Here is an 8263-nt window from a genome sequence, read left to right as displayed (position 1 = left end):
AAAAAAGTAAAATCGTTGGCACCTACAAAATTAAATTCAAATTAATACAGACTATGGTCCATGACTACAAAGTACAGATTTTGTCAGTTCGATTAAGATCGGGTTCATAAAAACGTCGTCTATCGCATCAATTGTTCGTGTTCATAAGTTTTTTTGTTCAAATTCTATTGGGTAAACTACATAATATAATAAAGTGAATTGTTACATGATAACAAACTCATGTACAATCATGCACATGCTGGTTTACCTAATAATGTTCGGAATTTTTTATGAGTGCATGTATAATCCCGGAAAGTATTCTCACTGACTGTAGATTTCCGGAATTAAAATTGAACAAAAAACTATAATCAATCATGTCAATAATTTAGTTTTGCGTAAAAATTACCATTTTTTTATGGTTTTTCAAACTTTCAAAACTATAATTGCAATTTTTACCTCCGAAATCTCGAAATTATGCCCCTATATATCGAGATGATCGCTATTTTATTTTCAATATCAAATATTTAGCTCTAAAGCTTATGATATTTTACAAAAAACATAAAAATTAATTTTCATAGAATTTGTCTATACTATACCCCCTTAAACGTATAATATAATTGTATGAAAGTTATTTGAATGGCAAATTATTTAAGAAATATACTTACGTCAACAACTTCCCTAAAAGAATTTTTTGTAATGAGTTTTGAAGTTTTAAATTGATTTACCACCAAAATATATTGATATATTAAATATTGTAAAAATAAATTACTTATCGAAATAAACGTTTTTACCATCAAAATGTATCTGAATTTGTGATTTATAAATTGATTAATTTAAATTATGAAAAAAAATCAACAAAATCCCAAAAATGTGCAAATTATTTTTAGTTAGAATATCATAATAATGGCTAAATAGACAATATAGATAACAAAAGTTGCAACTCATTCTATAAGCAAATAAGCTTGAATGCGGATGAGTTGAGTTCTATTAAGGTATAACAAACAGGCGCGTACTGGCCCACCGGGATACCGGTAAAATCCCGGTAGGCCCTCTTAAAAATTATAAGACATGGGCCCCCTACCAAATAAGTACATGTAGTTTCAGTTAAATTCAGTAATTTTATTATTTTTTTAAAATAAATAATAATTATTTTAATTGAATAATTATTTAACAATATTTAGAAGGGAAAATTACATTAAGGACAAATAACGAATTGGTTAGTTACTGATAATGCAATTTTTGGTGTACCTACTAAACCCTTAACTTGGCAGAAACAAAAATATTGCAATAAAATTCCAAACTATCACTTTTTTTAATAATTAAAACCCGTAAAGTTCATTTTTGACCTTATTTTTAAAAAAGTAACTTTAGTTTTTGAGATATTTTGAGTGGAAATGTATATCTTTAAAGATACATCACCTCAAAGAAGCTGTTTTCAATTTCGTGTCTTTTAAGATACACTACCTCGTAAACGATATTTTATTTTTGTATCTTAATGGATACATCACTATGAATTCCTCATTTTGAATCTAGTATCCATTAGTGTACATCACTTGATTATGTCTATTCTAAGTTTTATTACTAAAAAAATACTAAGTAAAACTAGGTAGTAAAAAGTCAAAAAAATATTGTTTTTATTGCTTTTCAATTGGAAAAATGTAAAAAAAATTATAATAATTCATAACAGTTAATGAATATTGAATATATTATTTTTTTATCTACTTGGTAAATAATGTATACATATATAATATTTTATACAAACAAAAACAATTTTTCAAAATAAAACTAAAAAATAATTATAAAATCATACTGTTTTAACGTATATAAAAATTTAAAGTTATTAGAATTTTGAAATTAGAAAAATCATATTTAAAATCTTTCAAAACAAAATTAATTAATTAATAAATATCAAGAAAACAACCGCATAAAAATATAATTGTATTGCGCTCGTTACTATTTATGTTAAGTGTAGGAACAGTTTCTTTCATCATTAGGAACAATTTAAAAAAAAATTATAATAATACATAACAGTTAATGAATATATTATTTTATATACCTACTTAGTAAATAAAATAATGCACAAAAGATAACAATTCTCTCAAAATAAAACTAAAAAATAGTTAAACAACCATACTGTTTTAACGTATATACAAATTTAGAAATTAGAAAAATCATGTTTAAAATCTTTCAAAACAAAATTAATTAAATAATAAATATAAAGAAAACAACAACATTAAAATATAATTGTATTGCACTTATTTCTGTTTATGATAAGTGTAGAAACAGTTTCTTTCGTCAAGAGTACAAAGTCTCACGTTACATTTAGTACAACTATAAACCGTCTGACCTTTGGGGCACAACATACATCGTCCTTTTTTAATTTTTTTGGGTAAATGGTCTTCGTTATCCAAGCGTATATCATTTGTAGGTCTTGACCTGGGTAATTTCTGAATTCGTGGATTAGTTAGCAATTCTTTTATTGGTCTGCCAGGTTTTCTTTGGTTAATAAGAGTTTTAGCTATTGCGGTTCTAAATTGTTTTAATGGCATATATTTAACGTTTAAATCATTATTTAACTCTTCAAATTCACGCCTATATAATAACCACGCATTGTTGACAGATATGTCCAATAACTGTGAAAATATAGCCAAATACCAACGATGAGATTTTAGACCAGTACGATATAAAGATACTAGCATATCAGCTAAATCAACACCACCCATCTTAGAGTTATACTCTTTAATTATTGTTGGACAATTAATAGGAATTTTAGCTTTCATATTTTTATCATAGCGACGAACTGAAGACGGTTGTTCATTTACAGGTACAAATGAACTTACCAGTGTTACACATTTGTTGTCTGCCCATTTTACAACAGAAATTTTTTTTTTATTATCACACCTCATTTCAAAACTTCCTCTTCCTTTTTTTAGTAAATCTTTGTCATTTATGATATCACATCCACGCAGTCTATTTTGTTGTATTGTTCCGAGGCTTAAAATTCCGAACTTTTTTCTTAAATACGTCACAAGTTCCAGTGATGTAAACCAATTGTCAAAGTAAACAGCTGTAAGTGGTTTATCCGAAATGGTTTTACAAAGTTGGAGAACAACTTTTTGTCCTAACCCAAAATATGTTTCTTCATATTCTGAGAATGATTCTGTTCTAAATGTTGTTTCACCCGCGTATGGAAAAAAATCATGCACAAAACCATCAATTCCAGCTCTTACAAAAAATTTAAAACCCCATTTTTTTGGTTTGTTTTTTATATACTGTCTTCTGGAACCAGCTTTGGTCCCTTTATAAGGAATCATCATCTCATCTATTGAAAACTGCTTACTCTGTTCAATTGACAAACAATTTTTTCTTATACCTTCTAAAATTGGTCTTACTTTATAAAAACGGTCAGAAGTATCAACTGTTTCGTTATCAACAAAATGAATATATCGACGTAGCATTTGATAACGTTTTAGAGGCATGGTATCTGCAATTTGACTGTATCTTAAGTCGGCTGACCAATAATCAGTAAGGCTGGCATTGCTACGATTCCCATAAGTACTTCAATTCCAATATAGTGCTTTATTTCTTCTACTGTTGTTTCTAAAGACTTATCAAGTTTTTGGGAACTATATATGTTGGTGTGCTTTGATATGAGTTCTAAAATGTCATCTGTAAGAAACATTTTGAAATATTGGTAAGGAGTTGAAATATTTTGAGGTATAGAAGAATACCTAAACGGAGGTAAATCAACAGGAAATTTAAACTGTTTTGTCCATTTAAAAGTAATTTTTTTTCGTATCATTTTTTTGGTTTTGTTTCTAAGTGTGGATAATGGAGGAGGTTAAACAGATTTAACATATACTGAAGATACCGACATTGGTTCCACATAGGACATTTGAGCTAATCTACCCGATTTTCTTTGAACAATCAATACGTCTGAATCGGAATCGGAATGTAAATTAACTGATTACAAATTATTTGGAGAAGAAAGATCTAATATATTTTCGACGATACTTAAATTAATCGGATTATCAATCATATTATTTCGTTCAACATTAGGCAAATCTAAAATAGAATTAGAAGTAGAAATAGAAACTTCAGCCAAAGTATCATTGTAACTTGTAGTTGGTAAATTTATGTAATTGTTGATGTCCGTACCTAATTCATCAAACATGGGAAAATCATCGATATCGTTGAGATAGTTCTCTAGTTCAGAAGCACCACTTGGAGGACTTGAAGAGTGTGTACTGCTATCAGAATAGTCTAAAACAGTCACGGTGGGGGTATTTAATTTATTTTTTAATGATAATTCAGTCTCATCTTCAGTTTCAGAATCTTCTGAATCCAATGGAGGAAGAACAGATTTCAAAAGCCGCAAACTTCGAGACGAAATAATTTTTTATTTCTATACATAGTTACCTAATAAAAATTAAATATTGATTTTATTATTTATTTATTCGCATGGCATGTATAATGATAAGTAGAAATGTTAATACATAAAATAATAACAAACTTTAGATAAATAATTTCGTAATAGTAAAACAGAAATACAAAAATAATTATTATTATTATAGGTCCTATTAATTAATATTTAATACGTTATTTCAGAATCTAAAGTTCTGTATCTTTTTATATACAACAATAAGAATGAGGCAACTAAGCATTGTATCTTATTGGATACAACGTTATACATGTGGTAACTGAGCAATGTATCTTATTGGATACATAAAATATCAATCAAAAAAAAAACAATATTCGAGCATTATAACCTAACATTTTATTATATTAAAATGATAACAAGGATTACCTGAATAAATCCTACTAGTTTCAGATTATTGCCGCATATATTCAATGACTTATAGCACTCTAAAGTCGCAGTAGATCACAAACAAATAATAACACTAATCCACGTGTGAGATGAATGATAACAGCGTAATCAATTTTAGCCATATTCTTAAACAAAAAAAACTATTTAAAATATGTAGTTCATTAAAGATAAGGATTATTCAAGGGTACCCGATTGTCAATGTTTAAAAAATTTAGCTAGAGGTTAAATCATAAAAAAAAATTGAAGGAGTGTGTTGGTGCTCGCAGGCAAATGCATTTTAGGAAACCAAAAAAAAATATTGAATACATTTAACTGTATGATTACACATTACAAAGTACAAACTAAAATGCCCAAAATTTTAAACAGAAAAAACTATTCAAAATATTTAGTTCATTAAAGAATGATTATTCATAGGGCACCAAATTATCAATTTTCAAGTCAATACAAAATATTCAACTAGAGTTACATTATTAAAAAAAAAAATTGAAAGAGGGTGTTGGCGCCCGCAGGCAAATGCATTTTAGAAAACAAAAAAAAAAATTTTGAATACATTTTACAGAAGAAAAATACATTTCAAAGTTCAAACTAAAATGCCCAGAATATTAAACAGAAAAAACTATTTAAAATATTTATTTCATAAAATAAGGATTATTCAAGAGGTACCAGATTGTCAATGTTTAAAAAATTTGGCTAGAGGTTAAATCATAAAAAAAAATTGAAGGAGGGTATGGCGCCTGCAGGCAAATGCATTTTAGGAAACAAAAAAAAAATTTTGAAAAAATTTAACTGTATGATTACACATTACAAAGTACAAACTAAAATGCCCAAAATTTTAAACAGAAAAAACTATTCAAAATATTTAGTTCATTAAAGAATGATTGTTCATAGGGCACCAAGTTATCAATTTTCAAGTCAATACAAAATATTCAACTAGAGTTACATAACTAAAAAAAAAAATTGAAAGAGGGCGTTGGCACCTGCAGGCAAATGCATTTTAGAAACAAAAAAAAACTTTGAAAAAATTTAACTTTAGGAATACACATTACAAAGTACAAACTAAAATGCCCAGAATCTTAAACAGAAAAAACTATTTAAAATATTTAGTTCATTAAAGATAAGGATTATTCATAGGGCACCAAGTTATCAATTTTCAAAATATTCAACTAGAGTTACATTACTAAAAAAAAAAATTGAAGGAGGGTGTTGGCGCCCGCAGGCAAATGCATTTTAGAAAACAAAAAAAAAAATTTTGAATAAATTTTACAGAAGAAAAATACATTTCAAAGTTCAAACTAAAATGCCCAGAATATTAAACAGAAAAAACTATTTAAAATATTTATTTCATAAAACAAGGATTATTCAAGGGTACCCGACTGTCAATGTTTAAAAAATTTTGCTTAGGGCACCAAGTTATCAATTTTCAAGACAATACTGAATGAAATTTGTATCAAATTAGAATTGGTTACGTTTTCAAGACCACGAGAAGTTGGATTTTTAAAAGAGTATTGTAGAGTAATTATTATTTTTATATATTAATATACATTTCTGTAGACTAGTTAACTTTATTACCTACTGATTTTATTATTTTAGGTTATGAAACCATTAGCTAAAGCATGAGATGTATTAGAAGGAGATAAATCTGTTTGTCTGGAATTTCTCCTCCCAACAATTAATGCAGTTCATAAGTCGTTAAACGGACTAAACAATATTGTCTTCTGCAAACCTCTTATTTTAGCTTTGAAAAGGGGGTTAAATAAAAGGTAAAACACTAGGATACATATTTAATACATAACATGAATATACATATATTTTAACTTTATTTTTTAATGATTAATAATTTATTTGAATTTTAAATTATTTACTTATGTCATAAAACTGAAGAACGTATAGGAGTTTGTTTTTAATTTTTATTAATTAAAATTGTCAGTATCTACTGCTTTGTGACGTCGCAATTCAACTTGTCCTAAATTTGCTCAATAAATTCTAGACACTGAATGAGTGTAGGACAAACTGTGTACAATGTATAGTGGAAAATATTTTGTATTAACCTTAAAGTGTTATTTTATTAGTTACCTAATGCATAAATACTAACATTTCCATGAAATAATTTTTTTTTTGTCCATAGGTTTAGTAATTATTTTATGTCGAAATCATACCAGGTAGCTGCTACTCTAATTCCTAAGTTTAAACTTAATTGGACAGCTAATGCAAATAGAGATAAAATAAAACAACATCTCATAGAAATTGTAACTAACAATACTTCTATAAATATATCAAGTTCTCAAGAATCAAATCAATCAACCATATCTACTACTGTACAGTTTGAAAATAGTGATTCAGAAGATGATTTTCTCAGCTTTAGAGAAAATGAAATGATTAGTGAAAACAGTGGCACTGAATTACTTATTAATAATTATTTGTCAAATTCAAATTTAACAAATCCTCTGGAGTTACCATTAGTATTAAAAGAAGCATATATCAAATACAATACAGCAGTCCCATCATCGGCACATGTTGAACGCTTATTTAGTGCTGGAGGGCAACTATATGATAAAAGGAGAGGATCTATGTGTGATAAAAATTTTGAGATGTCTCTTTTGCTAAAGTTCAATAAGTTAAATTTATTAACTTAAATTTATTACTATCTACTATTTAGTTAGTTTTTGTTAACACAAGTACCTAAATTATATTTACTTTAATATATACAAATAAGCAGAAAAAAGCAGATCAGATAATAATGTTTTTTATTCTTATAATACTATTTTTTTTTTTTTTTATTTTTATAATTTTTATTTACAATCTGTTACAATAAAATGAACAATAAGTAAAATAGATAATAGAATAAGTGGCTTGAGGAAAGGACGGATTTAAGAAGCCTTCCAGTGTAATACTATAAAATATTTTTTACATTTTATTATTATTTTTATTTTTTTTAACATTTATCTAACTATCTATTTGTGTCTACAAGAGAGTTTAAGACTTTTAGGTATATAAAATATATTTTATTATATCTAATCTATACAATTTAATAGTATAATTTAAAACAAAACCTATAATGTAATTTTATTATTATAAAATTGAAAATAATTAATAAACACTTAAGAATATTTTCAGAAAAACAATAAATACAATTACAAATGTGTATATATATACATTTTTTTTATTTATAAACATTTTTAAATTATGTAAATTATTGTAGATAATAGGTATACAAATTGATGGTGCACATTTTAAAAGTATGCTAACAAATGTGTGTACTAACCTAAACCTCTTGGAAAATAAAATAATAATAGTTCTTTGATCTAATAACATGAGCAACTTTAGGTACCTACCGATTGTTTCAATTTTACCTATATCAAAACAAGACATTTTTTTTAAGTAACTTAACTTGAGTTAAATAGTTAATATTACATTTTCGTTAACTTTAAAATTAGTTCAATTGATAGAACATTTTGA

General features: G+C 26.4%; 2 pseudogenes; one reads left to right on the top strand and one right to left on the bottom strand.

The window, feature by feature from the left end:
* Positions 1–2234: 2234 nt before the first annotated feature.
* On the bottom strand, positions 2235–4372 carry LOC132947707 (piggyBac transposable element-derived protein 3-like; annotated as a pseudogene).
* A 2028-nt stretch (positions 4373–6400) lies between these two features.
* Positions 6401–7440, top strand: LOC132947705 (uncharacterized; annotated as a pseudogene).
* The last annotated feature ends 823 nt before the right edge of the window (positions 7441–8263 follow it).

The sequence above is a fragment of the Metopolophium dirhodum genome, chromosome 6 (genome assembly GCF_019925205.1).
Source record: "Metopolophium dirhodum isolate CAU chromosome 6, ASM1992520v1, whole genome shotgun sequence".
NCBI classification, from domain to species: Eukaryota; Metazoa; Arthropoda; class Insecta; order Hemiptera; family Aphididae; genus Metopolophium; species Metopolophium dirhodum.
The sequence above is the reverse complement of the archived record's forward strand: the minus strand, read 5'-3'. Positions and strand labels throughout refer to the sequence as shown.